Source organism: Oryzias latipes, chromosome 6 (assembly GCF_002234675.1).
Source record: "Oryzias latipes chromosome 6, ASM223467v1".
NCBI classification, from domain to species: Eukaryota; Metazoa; Chordata; class Actinopteri; order Beloniformes; family Adrianichthyidae; genus Oryzias; species Oryzias latipes.
The window spans coordinates 13,208,246-13,224,783 of record NC_019864.2 but is presented as its reverse complement, the minus strand read 5'-3'; the positions used below and the strand labels follow the sequence as shown (position 1 = coordinate 13,224,783).

Sequence of the window (16,538 nt, the reverse complement as noted above, 5' to 3'; positions counted from 1 at the left end):
ACCAGTATTTCTTTATTCAAATTGTTGTAAATCAGACAAAAAATGCACTTCAAACAAGCTTGTATTTGTAGCTCCCTGCATGCTTGTCCACGTGCCCTCAGCCTGCTTCAGACGTACATCTTCTTTTTCCTCGTCTGAGCTAGCATATGTGTCAAAACTGTACACCTGGAGAGCACCAGTATTGCTTAGCATTTTTGTTGCACCTGTAATGTTAGGTTGGGGGTGTGAGGGGCTGTAAGCCAGTGGGACAGAGTGTAAACACAGAGCTCTCAGCATAGAGAAGGGGGTTTGGGGAGTGGGTGGGGGTGGCTATTTTGCTAGAAAACAACAAAGTTGTTTTTTTTCTTAGGCTAAAGCGGCATAATCATGATTAGATCACGAACAAGACCACTGGTAACAATTTTACAAAAGAGCAAAAGATGATCAGAGTTTGTTCTTAAACACTTGAAACAAAAAAAAAACATTCAGACACACCAGGTGGGATAGTTCTCATGCTTTTGCAGTCAAAACACTTTGTATTTCAACTATGACAAAAAGAGAATCTGCAGCTGTTTGCAATAAACTAGTCAAAAGAGCTATAAGTAGCTCCAAACACTAATACTTTTATCAGTGTTTATTAGAGGGGCCCTTCTACTAAAATGCCTTGCTAAGCTCCAATTTCTGGCAGCTCTCTCTAGGAATCAACTCCATGTGGACAGTGGCCTCCTGCTAACCGCTTATTTAACCCTTGTGCTATCCTAGGCACTTTGACATTGGGAGTTGGGTCATCTAGACTCCACAAGACAGTGCGCTGAACTTTTTTCTTCATTGATTTGTGATCTTCACTGGTTTCCATGGAATACATGAAATCCTCTTCACCTTTATCCACCTTTGTCATGGTAGGAATAACATGTCAATGGTCATCTTGACTCCATAGGATAGCACAAGGGTTAAAAGTTTCCATTTATTGAAATCTCCTCCAGTCCTATCTGGGATTTTCTTTAGGCTTCAAGTCAGGCGGAGGTTGCTATTAGTTTGGAATAATTTTTACACTTTTTATGTTTTCTAAGCTTTTTCCCTATTTTATTTAGCTTCCTGGTGCATTTCCTGTTTTATTTCCTTACATTTCATTTTAACCTTTTTTTTTACTGAACCCACTGTAGGTTTCCAGACTGTAAGGTAAGCTAAGAAAATGCCTTTTCCATTTGATGCGCACAAATAAGATGACCAGTCTGGTTGTGTGTGTAAGTATTGCAATCACATGTTGTCTGAGCCCCCAGCGAAGTTGGAAGTAAACTAAAACATTGGGCTGTTTACCGCTATCTTTTCCTACCATCCCGATGTCTGTTCCATTCTGCCTTCTGATTTCTCTAAAGAGCCAAAATAACAAAAGTCAGAATGGCATAAAATTGTTTGTATTGCTTATCTAGTGCCGGAACAAATAGACACTATCGAGACAAACACATGCTGTGCAAAAAATTTCTCCGAGTTAGGAATAAGTGAGCGCGTAGAGAAATCCCATCACAGGGAAAAACTCGGGTCCAAATGCCTCGAAATGACAAAGCTGTTGTCAAGTAAAGGCTTTCTCCTCGCAGCTTCTTCTTATCCACTGAGCCAACATGGTGCATTCAAGCGTGGCCTGTCTGTCGGCTCCGTTTTGTCACTAATTTATTAATTTAAGCAGTGGCAGACATATTTAAAGACAATAGAGCAAGAGCTTGGGCTTGAATTAACCCCAATAATTATGCAGTTCTGCAAGAAGAAAAACTCAATTGTTTCTTTTCCCCCCTTGTAAAAATAAGATTCCAGTGAATAAATTATTTGGTGCAGAAAAATATTCAAACTTATAACTAAGAATGACAGGGTGAAATACGACCAAATAGGCACCCCATACTATCTAATGTGAAGTCTTGTTTCTGTTTGCATGTAATGGAGGTACGTACCCAACTTGAGTGCACTACGCCATTTTGGGAGTGCTAGGGATCCAAATGCTCAAAACATTTTAAAGCACTTTAGGGGTTTCTTACTTTATTGTGCTAATGGGTTGATTTGATCAATACATGAGTGTTTCTGCTGCATATACCTAAAGGTGGCAGCAGGCATCCATGGAAGCCATTTGATACCATTAGTGAGTGCAGTCATCAGTGATGGATCTGAAATTGGAATTCATTTTCGCAGAGCTTTTGATTTTGTTTGATTTTTTTATTTGTCTGATTTTTAAGAACATTTGAGATATGGATATTTGATCAATCCACTAACTTTAACTTGTTCATGTACCATTGAGGTTTTTTGTCTTAGACTTGCCAAAGGTGCTAAACTAATGTGAGCCATCCAAAAAAGTCACATGCAAATTTGAAAACAGTGTTTAACAAGACCAGGTTTGGTCACGGAGGCTATGTTCCAACTGTCAGTTTGAAGCTTGAATAAGAAGGACATGGACTTGGAGCCAGGTACATTTGCAAAACTCCCCAACTCACAATCCTCACCAAGTTGCGAAGGTCTGTTAGTCAACCTTTCAACACATCCCTTTAGGAGTCGCCACAGCTTTCACTGATTCGCACAGGTGGTTTGGCAGAAAATGTGACACCAGATGCACTTCCTGACACAACCCTGTGTTTTATCTGGGCTGGGGACTGTGTAGCCCTCCTTGAGCTACATATTTAAGCAGTAGTGCAAAGAGTCTTGCCCAAGGACCCACACTGGATGAAGCTCATTATGTCCCCTGGAAAAGGAACTCCGATTTTGCACCAGTCATATATGCAGCCAACTGAGCCATCATGCCGCCTGCTCACCAAGTTGCGAAAACCCTATGTAAAAATAAAAAATGCAAAAAATTCATAAAAAACAAAAAAACTTGCACACAACTTGGTTTTAAAATGTTTAGCTTTAAATCTAGGTTTTTAACGAAAGTGCTGAGGACTTAAATGCATCTTATCATTTTATTTTATGCATTCTTTAACACAAACATTGCACACAAATTGGGGTAACATCCTTGACCTGACACTAGCAGTGTTTGAACTACTTTCCAAACTTGTTTGACTTGCTAATTGGTTACAGAAAGGAAAGGGTTGGGACAATGTTGTGACCTACAAAATAAAAGTCCTTAAACTGGCCCTAAATGGAACACAGTTGTGTTACCTGATCAAGTCAGGCATCTCTTCTGCCTTCAGCTGAAAATTTGACACTCACCTGCCAATCAGAAAACTAGGTTTATGTGCAATAAAAAAAAAAATCACATATTCTGTGACAGATTTTTTAAAATCGGTTGTTGGGTTTCTGCAAGTAAAATTAAATTAAATTATTAATTCATCTATAGTGTATGATCAGATGTGCTATTTTGCATTTATACAGTTTGAAAAAGGGATAGTTTAACCTGGTTCAAAAAGAAAAATAGTTCTTAAACCAGAACAGATTAACTTCTACATGTTCTGTCAACATTTCTTAAACTTGTGAAAAACAAACAAACCTCAAAAGTAAACCAGGATGACTTATTCAGTGATAACACCTGCCTCCATCTAATCATGTAGCTGACTGTGTAAAACGGGAGCTGAAAACAACAATCCCAGAAGCCTCCTGTGTCAGCTGCTACATCAAGGGCGGCTGAAATTCTGGCTCAGGCATAACGCAGAGCTGGAGATGAAAGCCTTTCTCCTTGACTGTGCCCAGCCCTCAGCCTGCTTCAGATGAACAGCGACGGTACATCTTGAGAGCAGGACGCCTAGAAGTCTGCTAAAAAAGGACGATTCTGCTGCCAAAATGTCTTCTTGGGGCTTGTGTTTACAAAAGCTCGTGCCAGATTGAATGGAAAATGTCAGGGGTTTGAGGCTCTGTTGTCACATATGTTCTGCGCCGGCTCCTGTGTCACCTGTATGGTTCTGCGGAACGATCAGTGCATCTTCAAATGGACTGTTCCTGTGCAGCCAATTAATGATACAAAGTAAATGCTACCTGGCCAGTGTGACAGGAACAGTTTGTCTTGCAAGTTTGAGACACCTTCAGGGGGGGGATCAGCAAGGCTGCAATTAAAAAGCAGCTAAGTCTGCAGTCCTTAAAGACTCAGTTGGAGTGGAAAAAGCTACTGACTTAATGTAGGTTTTCATACAGCCTTACATGCAGTCAAATCTAATTTTCTCATTTTTTTGGTTTTTAAAGCCTTGCACAACTCGTTTTCTTCTTTTCTCCAAACATCCCCTCTTCCTACCTTCTGTTTCTTCTACTTCTGCCATGCATTCTCCTCTTCTTCTCCTCTGTTGGGGCGGCCATGGTGCAGCGGCAGGGCGGTCGACCCATGATCGCAATATTGCAGGTTCGATTCCCACCTTGCATGCCCATGAGTCGATGCTTCCTTGGGCAAGACAAGACATTGAACCCCACCTTGCCTCTGTATTTGGCAGCAGAGCCGCCACCAGTGTGTGAATGTGTGTGAATGTGTGTGCATGGGTGAATGGTTCTGTGACTGTAAAGCGCTTTGGGCCTTGTAGGTAGAAAAGCGCTATATAAGTATACGCCATTTACCCTTCTTCTGTTCCCTTCTCCAACTTTACAGCATGCTGCACTCGAGCGGCAGCAGTGTGCAATTGTGCAGAACCCGGACGAGCAACCAGTGATATCATCCCATTGTCCCTGTTCTGTCACCTGCACCACAGAACATGTACACTGTGAGGGGGAAAGAAGGATGAAAGGGAGATAAAGGAGCTCTGGGAAGGAAGTAAAGTTTTTGGTTTCATTCAGAGGTTTTGGCATTTAGCTTAAAGTCTAATCGAGGAACGGCATTAGATGCACAACCATATTTGCTTTTTGTTGTGCGTTGGATTTCATTGCGATAAGAAATATATTACCTTGCACCACTGCTAATATGAGAGATAACTTGTGGAAAATGCTGACAGTTGGGCTCTTTTTAATAAATTTGCCTTTGACAGAATGAAATCTGTCAGCAAATGCATCATACCTTTACAAGATTTCAAATTTACATGCAAATAAAGGGATTTATTAGAGAGTTAGATCATACAAACTTCTAATCTCCAGAAATCTGCATCAGAAAAGCATATAATAAATATCATTTATGGGGGACTGAGTCAAGGCTAAATGACAGTGGTCTGATAATATGTTATTGGACTGAGTTAATAGCTGAAGGCTGTTGAGCGCTGCCTCTGCCCCCTGCGGCTGCCACCGCCTGCTTTCATGTGATATCCAGGCTCCTGTCCAAGATCTGGCTTTGAATGTGAGCAAAGTTCCTCAAGATATTTTTCTGAAATAGGGTCTTTTTTCTTGTTTATTTCTAACTATTTCTTATGTATGAATGTTATAGTTGATCTTACAGAAAATTAGTAGTTGTCAGAAATAAAGAGGTCTTCGTTATACAGTTTTTCAAGCTGAGTTGGCAGTTTTTAGTGAATTTAGGAAAAAAACAGTAAAATAACACAAGTGGAATATTAAAACCGAGTCAAACTATTACCGGTATGCTACTTTCACTTTTGAATGTGATGCGTGTTTGTTAACGCTCTATTAACGCACTCTTTAACCCTTGTGCTATCTTAGATGACCCCACCCTTACATTGATGTGTTCTCCCTACCATGACAAAGGTGGATAAAGGTGGAAAGATTTCATGTAATCCATGGACACCAGTGAAGATCACAAATTATTGAAGAAAAAAGGTTCAGCGCACTGTCTAGTGGGTCTAGATGACCCAACTCCCAACGTTAAAGTGCTTAGGATAGCACAAGGGTAAATGTGCTTTTGGCATATGGGGTTCTCTCTGCACAAGCAGGAAGGGGCTTCTTCTTTTACCTTTGCTACTGTTTACTAGCGCATGCCCACCACCTATAGTTGGAAGAGACAAACTATGAAATGTCAAAGCGGGTAAAATCTGGCGAATCTTGCCCCAGGCTTTTTCATTTACAGCTCTATTCCGATATTTAAAAGACCTGGTGTCATATAATCCCAGCCGGGCACAAAACACAATTATTAATTTCTCCTCCATGATCAATTTTCTAAGAGTTGGTACTTCTGTGAATTAAAGGTCATGTCATATGTACGTCGCTACCAAATCAGAGTCCTTAATTAGTCAAAGTTCAACAGCTCTCAATATGTCTTCAATGGCCATGTTATCTGTATGAAGAGCCCAAAGACGGTCGTAGAAACTTGTGTAGCTAGGCATGAATGCGTCTTGTGTGAAGCCCGTAACACGCATATATATACATGGATTTTTTATTAGAGCGGTGTGAATTTAGATTTATATGGGTATTATGATCATTTTAGCTTAGAGGTAACAACAGATAGACACACTTTCAGACAAAAAATAGGAGGTTCTATTGATGTTCTCATTCTGTATTTCAAACTGACTGAGTCGTTTCATTTCTATTCCAATTGAAATCTGAAAAAGTTGTTTTGCAGAAATTATTCTTGTTTTCAGTCTTTTGCAAGCAGAACATAATGAAAGAGGAGTGCACACTGTGAAGAGTATTTTTTTCTCTCACTTTTTTCTCTAAACCCTGAAAATGTATGAATTCCTCTTGGTGATAAGGTTTAACCAAAGGCAAACCAGTCTGTGTCACTTTGCCACTGCAAACTAATGTTCTTAAGTGAGGTCTGCAGATTAAACCTTCATTTCCAAAATGGTTAATTTAAGTGTGTTTACATCCTCCAACATTTCTGGAGGCCAAATTTGTGTTGAAGTGACATGTGTTGCGAGAGCTGGTCACCCAGCATGGGTGAGGATGAAGAAGATGAGAAGAAGGAGGGAAGACGGGAGATTTTATTGCGCTCCTGCTGCCACAAACATCTACTTCAAAAGATATTTTTGGGAGACTTCAAGCTCCTTCAGCTGGCGTTAAGGTTGGCTGATGAAGCTGATGAAGGACTAACGAAATAGATTCAATGACTGACAGTTATTTGGGAGTCTTTTTGCTGTAGCTTCTCACAGTTAAAGAGAGTAAAGCTCAAGCTCAGTGTTAAACGAATGCAGTTGGCTTGGTGTGTAATGCACAAGTGAGGCAGGTTCCTCCTACTTATGGTCCTAGTGTTGCCAACGGTAACAAGCAGCTTGTTTGATGCGCCCTGTGCAGCATCGATTGCTCCCCTTCACAGACGGGGGATGGAAATTGGTCCTGGTGGGCAAGCGAAGGAGGTGCACACATGCCTGTGCCTTCTGTGGACACATATGGACACTGGGATCAGCACACACACTGGGAGAAAGTGTGTGTAAGGCTGTATGTGACTTAACACTTGGGGATGCTTGCAGCTCACTGGGCTGAGGATGATCTTCTTATGGGTGACAGTATGGAGCATATAGAAGAGGGCCGACCTGCTCTGCAGGCCTCCTCTTTTCTCTCTCTCTTGGATGTTTTCCATCTTCTCCCATGCTCTCCAATCTCCAGTTTGGAGGCTGCCCCACACACATGGGGTCAAAGCAGACTGCAGTGCTTCCTTCTCCTGCTTCATTATCACATGAATGGTTGCCATATTGCTGCATGCTGTATGGATACTGTTGGAACTCAGAGTCCTTGGCTTGGAGAAAGGGAGCTAACAATAGCAAAGAAATCTCTGTTCTATACCTCATAGAAGAGGCAGCATGTCAGGAGAAAACAGGAAGGTTTCCTAATAGCTTTGCAGATTTAGACCTCTTGGCTGCAAAACCAGCATTGTCACAATATTAAAATCACTTTTTTTCCTCTGGGAAATTGTGCCACAAACACACAAGAGGAAGCAAACACATAAACTCCATGAATGCTGGAGCAATTCAAAATATTTGTCAACAGAAATCTCATCTGCAAGTCCATTTTAAAGCACAAGATGTGTCTTCTTCATTTAATTCCAGTCATAAAGCTGAAGAATGTTCAGCCACAAGGAAGTCTTAAAGGAAAAGTCTGCTTTATTATCACTTCTTCTATAGTTTCTTGTTATAAGTTGCTAATGCAGTTCTTGCAATATATGAATTCAATGAGATATGATTTCATTCTAAGACATCTTTGTTTTCGAGTCTCTATGAACATGTGATCTATATGGCAAATTTCTGGTGATTATTAACACATGAACAAGTGATGATGCAAAGATGACTTTTTAGATAAGGTTTTCATACCAGAGATGCCTTGTGTAATTAAAAAAAAAGGGAGTTCAAGTCATGTTTAAGGTTTTATTAAAATAAATGAAGCCTGGAAGCAAATTTATTATTGATATGTGCATCCTACATGTAATAAAAAAGAAACAGAAACTGGATAAAAAAAATTCTGAACACACAGGATTGACTTTAATAAAACCAAGGACCATTATCCGAAGTTGAGATCCTGAAAGTTTATGCATGTAAACTTTTGTTTTAAATTTCCTGTTATAAAAGCTTCACATGCATGCGAAATAACCGTACTGTTACTAATAATCTGTAAAAATAATCTAAAATAATCTGAAAATGATTGGACTCATACTCTGCCCTGCTGTTTGACCATGTGCCTTCATCAAAGAATTAGCATCTGTGTGTGTGTGTGTTGTGTGAACGAGACAATACTCTCTCAATGTGTCTAATATGTTTCTATTTTTCATGACAAAATTGAATGATTATTTAGTGAATTGGAAGAAAAGAAATGTGGACGTGTGAACAGTTTAGTCAGTTTTTTGTCAAAACTATGCCGGATCATAACCAGTGTAACAATGAAATGTCATATAAAGATTACATATGAGGATTCTGAGAACTGTAAAGAAATGCAGAAATGCAAAATTGATTGAATCATTGTTTGGATCTTTTGAACAATATTACCATGCCAAGATGATTGATTGGTCATCTTGACATTATAATAATGTTCAAAAGATCCTAAATTCCCAGCGACTCTCTGATAACGCATCCAAGAGCGTCACTCTCATCCTTTATTTTGGAGAACATGCACCACATCTGAAATTAAATTGGGAACTGATCACCAGGTGAGTGTTTGGAAGCAGATTTTTCTGTGAGCTCTCTGACAGGAAAAGCAAACAGATATTAGATGCAGCAGATGCAGTCTCAAGCAAATGGGAAAATTTAATGGACTGAATCGACAAATGATGAGAATATTAAGTTAACAAAATGGTGGGAGGAAATTTGAAAATGGAGCAGCCCGGAACATTTGACTAAATCAACCAAAAAATGAGAAAAAAAACACTTTAAAATTTGTTTCAGAGAAGTTGTAGCTCACACATAATGTTGATCAAAGCAGATCTAAAAATACAAATTCCATATATATTTAGGATTTTCTGACATTACTTGCACTTTAAGAAGAGAAGAAAAAATAAAAGAAGAATTGTTGGGTTAAGTAATGATCCAAGGTTGCCATGGTTCATTTATGATAAGTATTTACGATCATTATTCTATTAAAGTGTTCTATTCACGTTTTATATCAGAGAGAGAGCAGTGTAGCTACTAAAGGCTTTACTATAATTCAAAGACGGTGAACATCTTTCAACCCTGTTATTCGATTTAGTTTGTTAAGAAAGAAGCAATTTAAGGCCCCAAAAATGAAAAAAAAAAAAAAACACACACACACAACACAAGATTGGCCTTTATTAAATGCAATACTTATAATTATATTAATTCCAAACATTTACGACAAGAAGAACGTAAAGCAGAAAAATGACATATGGAACAAATGACTGGAACATCAAGAACAGAACAGAAAAGATGTTAATAACTACATTAATGACAGAACAGGACAAAGATGGGAAAAATCATTGTAGCATCTGTTAAAAGACAAAAGATGTACCATTATTGTCCGGACAATGAAGTACTCTGGATTAAAGGGCGCATAAAGCGAAAAAAAAAAAAACAGTCAGATAATAACCCAGAAAGCCCAGAGGGACATAGAGGCAGCAGGGATTGATGGGTAGTTTGTTTAATGAACCTTTTTGTTTGCTTCTTATAACTGTGATAACCAGATGATCACAAGAGAGTCCAACATGACAGAAAGTCCAACTTTATTCACAATAACTCTGTGTTGGTCAGTTGTACCATGAAAAACAATAAGCTCACTTTTTCAGTTCTTTAGGTTGAAGCACAGTATGTACCACTCCGTCAGGGTTCTGACTACAGTAGCTGTAATGCTCTCACAATTTGTTAACCAAATAACTGTATTGTTGACCAAAGTCACACTAATAGATTTTGTAATACTGTGGAGTGCCATGTAGCACATAAAATCGATTTGAAGTCAGTAAACACAACCATAATACATACATACATAAGATGCTCTGTCTTTTTTTGATAAAATAAAAATTTTAAGTGTGGCTTATGGTCTAAAGAATAGGGTATGCCAGTAACTGGAGAAAGAAGGGAATAGGAATTATTAAAACACAAAACAATGGAACATCTGTTAAAGATAAGGCGTATATTGTCATTATAACAGCATTATAGCATTATGGCAGCAGTTCTGACAGACAGTGTTCGGGTTGTGATTGGTCTTTGAGGATGTTTTGGCCATTTTTGTTTAGTTCTTTCAGAGAGAATTGCATACAATAGAGAACTTTAGGATGCTGTCTATGGTGCACTAATAAAAGGTCACCAGGAGTATCTCAAGCAACGTTCACACCACCCTCAGCAATGAGCGTTCAAGGGAGCACTTCCAATAAAAAGTCTATATAAACGAGCATAAATGCGCGTTTCAGGCTTCTGAATTCAAAACTCTTGTGTTCATGTATAGTTACACACATTTTTAAGACCATTTTGGGGCTCTATGTACAAAACACGCATAGCCATTGAACGTGTGTTGAAAGTTGAACCAAAAAGCCTGAAGCAAGATTTACGAGATTTACACCGCTTCAACACTTTGCATCAAGCCTCCTCCAACTGTAGGTGGTGGACATGCGTTGGTAAACAGTTGAAAGCTAATGAGTTATTGAAGGCATTGGTGTTGGTTTGAGACGTTTAATTTTCTATACATTTACCTCTAAAAAGAAAAAAAGGTGGAAAAAAATCTTCTGAAACTCTAATTGAGTATTTGTGGAGATTTTTTGCCTGAGGAAGCATTCCAGTGAAGAGGTATTGAAGTGGCACTGCTACAAACAGGAAGGATGATGACATCTCTAGCAACTGTCGGTTGTTTTTAGCTCAGCTTTGGATTAAAGACTACACGGTGAGAAATGCTGATGAATTTTAAGAAAACCCGGCATCTTCAGACTTTTAAGTTGAACAAATAAACATGGAAAAATATTAAAGACCGGGGAATGTATTTTTGCTTCCAAATATTTGATGCAAATCTGTGTCATCCTCAGTTCACCAATGCAATACTAAGTTGTTGTTGAGACAAATATCCATAAATTTTCCTGCAGGCATTCTTAACTTTCACATTTGCCTTTGTTTTCTTAAAAAAAAGTTTTTTTTTAAATCAGTTTCTGTTTATTATTGTTTAATAACTTGTAGCAATACATTTTAACAAATAATTTAACATTGACACAAGAATAAGACTTTATTTTCTAGTATTTTGGATTACACATGAGCTGCAGCTTAAAGCTTCTTTTAGTTAGACTCTTTGAGTTTCCAACGATCTCCGTGAGGCTCTTTGAGTTGAAAGAAATATGGTGAGTGTAGGTCCTTAACCTCAGGGATGGTCTGCTGCCTGCAGGTGGTAAATCTTCTCAACACAACACTTGCTTTGTGTTTTTAACTGCAAACTCTGCCTCTCTTACTCTGTTTGTCTTTCACTTTTTCTCTCCATCATCCTGTCTGTTGTCAGCGCTCCTCGTGGCTCCATGGAAACCAGGCACACCATTCTCTTGCAGTGTGTCTTTGTGTGTTTGTGTGTGTCAGTGGGCGGGATCGGGGTCTTGTTTGGTTTAAAAAAAAAAAAAAAAAGCTGAGGAGAGGTCGCGGCCGTCCCTGTGGGTGTCTTGCTGTAATTCATGTAAATTCCCTGAAGAACCTAGCCGCTTTGTTTTCTTTATTGTCATTCAGGCTGAACCGCTGAGGGTCTGTTTGATCAGTTCGACCTGATGTTGAACATTTCTTGACGTGAAATTCCATCATGTACGCGAAGCTGTTTTGACGGCTGACTGGAGTCTTTTTCTTCTGGTCGCCTGGATATGGGACACCTCAGGGCCTTTGGGCTCCTCATCGTGTTGTAATCTGCTCAAGCAGAGGTAACAAGGCTAAAATGATCACAGATTACCAGAGGACGGTGTTGTCTTTTCCTCTCAAACCTTTTAACATTTTATACAACTTCATTGAGAGCAACATTGAAACGTTTACTTAAAGATACAAAAACTTGTATTTGTATTAGCTATCCAAGAGATAACTATGGACTATTAATGTGTAAAAATATTACCCCCCCGCCCCGGCCTTCTTAGCCTCGTGATCCAAACCCTTTATTTTCCCCATGTGCCAATCATTTTTCACCCCCTTTCAATATTCAGAGCTGAAAAGGAGTGTCAAACACACACATTCACACAGTATACTCCTATGCTTTAGACTGAAGCATAAACTATGCTTTGTTCAAAGATGGAGGACATTGAAATATGTAGTTACCATTGAAAGTATCGTCCTATTGGTGGGTCCAGCGGTCCTGTCCCAGTGTGTGTCCGAAGGGGCCAATGGGCCGCCACTGATCGCCCGGTGTCACCGCTCTACAGAGTCAGTGTGCAGAAATAATGTCCCTTTAGACTTGGTCAATCACGCCCCTCTCTCAGAGAAAGCACGTCCCTTTCACTCACTTCATACTCTAATCTGCATACTTCACCACGATCCATCATTTTCATGAAAGATGCCTGATCCAATGAATGCTTTCATTTATGATCCCCTCTTCTTTTAAACTCATGCTGTGATTCCTGATGTGAGGAGAGCTTTACCTGCTGAGTCATGTTTACATTTGCTCATTAGGGAGTAGTAAGGTAAAGTTGTTGGGCAGAGGGGCTCTGACAGTGTGTAGGCTGAAAGATTTATCACTGCAGGTTAGTGGGGATTGTAAACGGGCAAAAGGTTGAGAGTGTTGTGATGCTCTTTGTCTCGCCTTTCTTATGCAGGTTGGGTTTATGTGCCTTTCTTATAGATTTTTTCCTTTCTGTAACTTCTTTTGAAATTTGACAGACGTAAAATGTATAGTTAAAATCAATGAAAAACAATGTTTTGTCATTCACATTAAATCCTGTGATTCCCTACTGAGCTTATTTTGAAAAGTCCACAGATGTTTTATTGTTAACTAATGACAACTCCAACTTTCTATATGTTCTTAGCATGCTCCGAAGTTTTTTTTGAGGTAGACATAATGAAAAAAGCAAGTACTGAAGATGATGAGCCTCATAGAAATACTGCTAAAAGAAAGAAAACAAAAAAACTGATTTTTCTAAATAAAAACCTGCCCACTATTAATGTGCAGATCTGTGCTGTAATGAGTCCCAATACCAAAAACATGACAAGAACAACATTCTGAGCTGGACTGGATTTTTCTGGCTGTTGGTACTCTAAAACCTAATTTAAGTTTTTTACTATTGCCTGTTTTAAAAGGGAAAAAATGCTTTTCTTTAAACAATAAATACCCAATCCTATGAAATTTGTGTTTTTGTTTTTTTTAACATGCACTTGGATCATGTTGCTCATGATAGAGGACATATGTAAAAGAATTTGAGATAAAGACTGCCTGTTTTGACTATTTCTTCATATCGTGATGGATCAGGAGCGGACAAAAACCCACAGTTTGAAAAAGCTCATATTTGTAATGCAGCAACTGAAATGAGCTGGCTGAAGTCTTTCTGCTCCGCTCCATTCTGATGTATACACTTGCAGGCAAATAGATCCATGAACATCTTTTTTTTTTGAGCTGCCATCTAGCTCTAAACTGTATGGATGAATATTGTTCACCATTTTTGTTAACTTGGGGTTGTGAGGGGCTGTAAGCTGGGGCAAATTTCGGATGAACTCCTGTCGCTCTGCAGAAAATAAGTCTTAAAGTTTTTGATTTTGGTTAAAAATCTTGCTTAATCAGAATTAAAAAACCACTGGGAACACTTTTGCAATAGACAAACATAGTTGGAGTGGGACTTTATCCTGGACAAGGAGTTGTGCAACCTTTAAACTTATGAATCTAAATTTTATTGGATTTGATATGAAGTCTAATGTTGGTATTAGCCAAATGTTAGTGTAATAGATTTAAAGACAGAAACAGACGAGAAGGGAAAGATGTGGAGTAATGTGTAATGTGCTGTTCGGATACAGGAGTCCAGTTCATTGTTCAGCAGGTTGAATTGTGTTCTTTGATGCAGATAATGTTACATTTTCTCTGCTTTTGTGTCGAGCGGAGTGTTATTTAAGGCTGAGTGCAGAGAAAAGCCTCTCTTTCACTCCATTGTTGCCCTCTGCAACCATAGCTAACAGACGTCAAAAGACTTTCCACTCCTATTCTTTTAAAACGGGCGCAATAATGCCAGTGAAGAGTCGGCAATAACTTTGCTTCCTCTCACTGAGTCAACTAGATTAGATTGCATGAGCACATTTGTGGAGTGTAGGTAAGCATGCTCTTTGGTTTCTGACTGGATGGGAGAGGAAGTCCTGAAGATGAGCCTGCAGGCTTTTTTTTTTCTTTTCTCCTTGTAGCTGCTGTGATTCTCCACCACCTCCGCCCTCCATTGAGCATCTAAGGTGCATTCACCGCACCACAATCTGCACAGCTGACAGATATTTGCTGAACTCTCCGTGCTGTTTGACTTAACATGAAATGATATTGTCAGGTTGACTTTGATGCGGTGCCAAGTTCATAAAGCAGGATGTTGCGCTTTGTCTTCTCCTCATTCTGCTGTCAGATGCATCCGATGCAGAACAAATAAGTTTCTGAATGTTCGGTGCTCGTGCACAAACATGTCTCCGTAACCAAAACCGGTAACTTTCTGTGGCAGCTGTTCATGTGAAACTGGGAAATGTTTAACCCGTATTGTGGATAGACAAAAGGTTTTTTTTTTTTATCCTTGTGAGCATGGGAGGGGAGAGTGTGCGAGAGGAGGGGTTGTGGGTGTGTTCGGGGGTGGGAGGAGGACGATTTTGAGAGGGAATCAGCTCCTCTCCTACTGTCATTCAAAGAGAATCCATCGAGGAATACACAGCCTGTGGGATTAACACATCCAAACTGCAGGCTCAGGCAGCAAATGCACAGGCTGGCGGGAGCCTTTCCTATTGATTCCAACACGGATAAAGGTGAGGGATACTCTTATTTTTAAATCGTTTTAGGGTGAAAACAGATAGAAGAAAAAACAGATGCCCTAAAATATGTGTACGTGATCAAACCACAACAAAACTCCAGATTAGATTTAAGTTTCACATATATTTAAGTTTTAAACATGTATGAAAATGTTTTAATAGGTATATAGGTCTAATTTCTTTTCTTTTATGAAAAATCTAAGACCAAATATTTCCATTTATTAATATTTGTAGAAATGGAAATGAGATTTTCGTAAAGTTTTTTTTTACCACACTTGACAAAAGAAATGTACTGTATTTGCAGTGATAAAATGCTTGGTAAATTTCTGCAGTTACAGATCAACCGCAGATCATATTGTGGTCAATAGTTTGTACATTTCCAACATCACAAAGTCCTCTTTATGGTTTTCTCCCATTAAGTTCATTGGATCTTCTGTGGAGGTGCCAAAGCTGCACAATCTTGTCCTAACAAGCCACACAGCCCCCAGTAAATTCCTTACAGGTAAAAAAAAGTCTTCAATTTCCCTCCCCATTTCAGGTGATAATTATGTTCCATTGGGAGATTGGTATCATCTAAAGCTATGCATAGCCTCTCATTAGACTCTAAAATTAAACCCACAGGCTGCTTCTGTGCCGTTCAGCGCCCTTCCTCTCCATGACTCAGTCAGGCAGCAGCATTCAAATGTGGACACCCATCAAAACAGCACAGTGGAGGATAAATCCAGGCCTCATTAACAGCCGCTGCACTAAGCCACGCTTCTTTGACCTGTTGACATCTCCCTTTACTTTACTAAAATGACAAATGGACAAATGTGCTCAGAGGGAGGATTTTCTCATGCATGGAAATGTTAAATCTCAGGGTATTTGCATGCTCTTTATCGGGAGGTTGCAGCAGTAAAATGATATTCATCCCTCCTGTTGTTAAATGCAGCATCCTAATATGAACTTAATACATATTTTGTGTTTGTTTTAGTTACACGACTAAACTTCAGGATTAGACTATTTCTTGGTTCATTAGAAAAAATCGTCTACTTGATTTCTTCTATTTTGTTCTTTTTTGCCACATGGTGGCATAAAAAAAGTTTTCAAAGCAATTTCTTTGAAGAAAACCAATAAACCTAGGCAAATACTTTTTGACTGTTCCATGACAATTTGCAACTTTTAATTGATGTATTTTTATTCATTATTGTATAAATAAGTCAATATAAAAACAAAAGTTTTAATTGAAAGATCCAAAAATCCAGGGGGCTAAAGTTGTTCAACTCATTGAAACTACTTTGTCAGAAATTCAGTCTTAGTAGAAGTAATCTATCCTTCTGTCTATCACAAAAAAATCTGGTCACATTTTTTTTTTTAATCCACCAAAAGCTAAAATTACCAGAGCACCACCCTTTCACACTGACATCTCTGGAAAGCCCCAAATGTCCT

General features: G+C 39.0%; 1 protein-coding gene across 16 annotated transcripts in view; it reads left to right on the top strand.

The window, feature by feature from the left end:
- The window catches only part of LOC101171409 (neuronal cell adhesion molecule), a 76,436-nt gene that overhangs the window by 16,481 nt on the left and 43,417 nt on the right, over nt 1-16,538 (top strand). For 13 of the 16 annotated variants that reach the window (XM_023955669.1, XM_023955672.1, XM_023955666.1 and 10 more), the window contains exons 1-2: nt 14,992-15,107; nt 15,531-15,612. The exons of 2 other annotated variants lie outside the window; for them this stretch is intronic. The gene's annotated coding sequence lies outside the window, so the exon portion shown is untranslated. Of the gene's footprint in view, nt 1-14,991; nt 15,108-15,530; nt 15,613-16,538 lie in introns of those variants that run through there. One more of the 16 variants, XM_020703867.2, reaches the window with a different exon arrangement.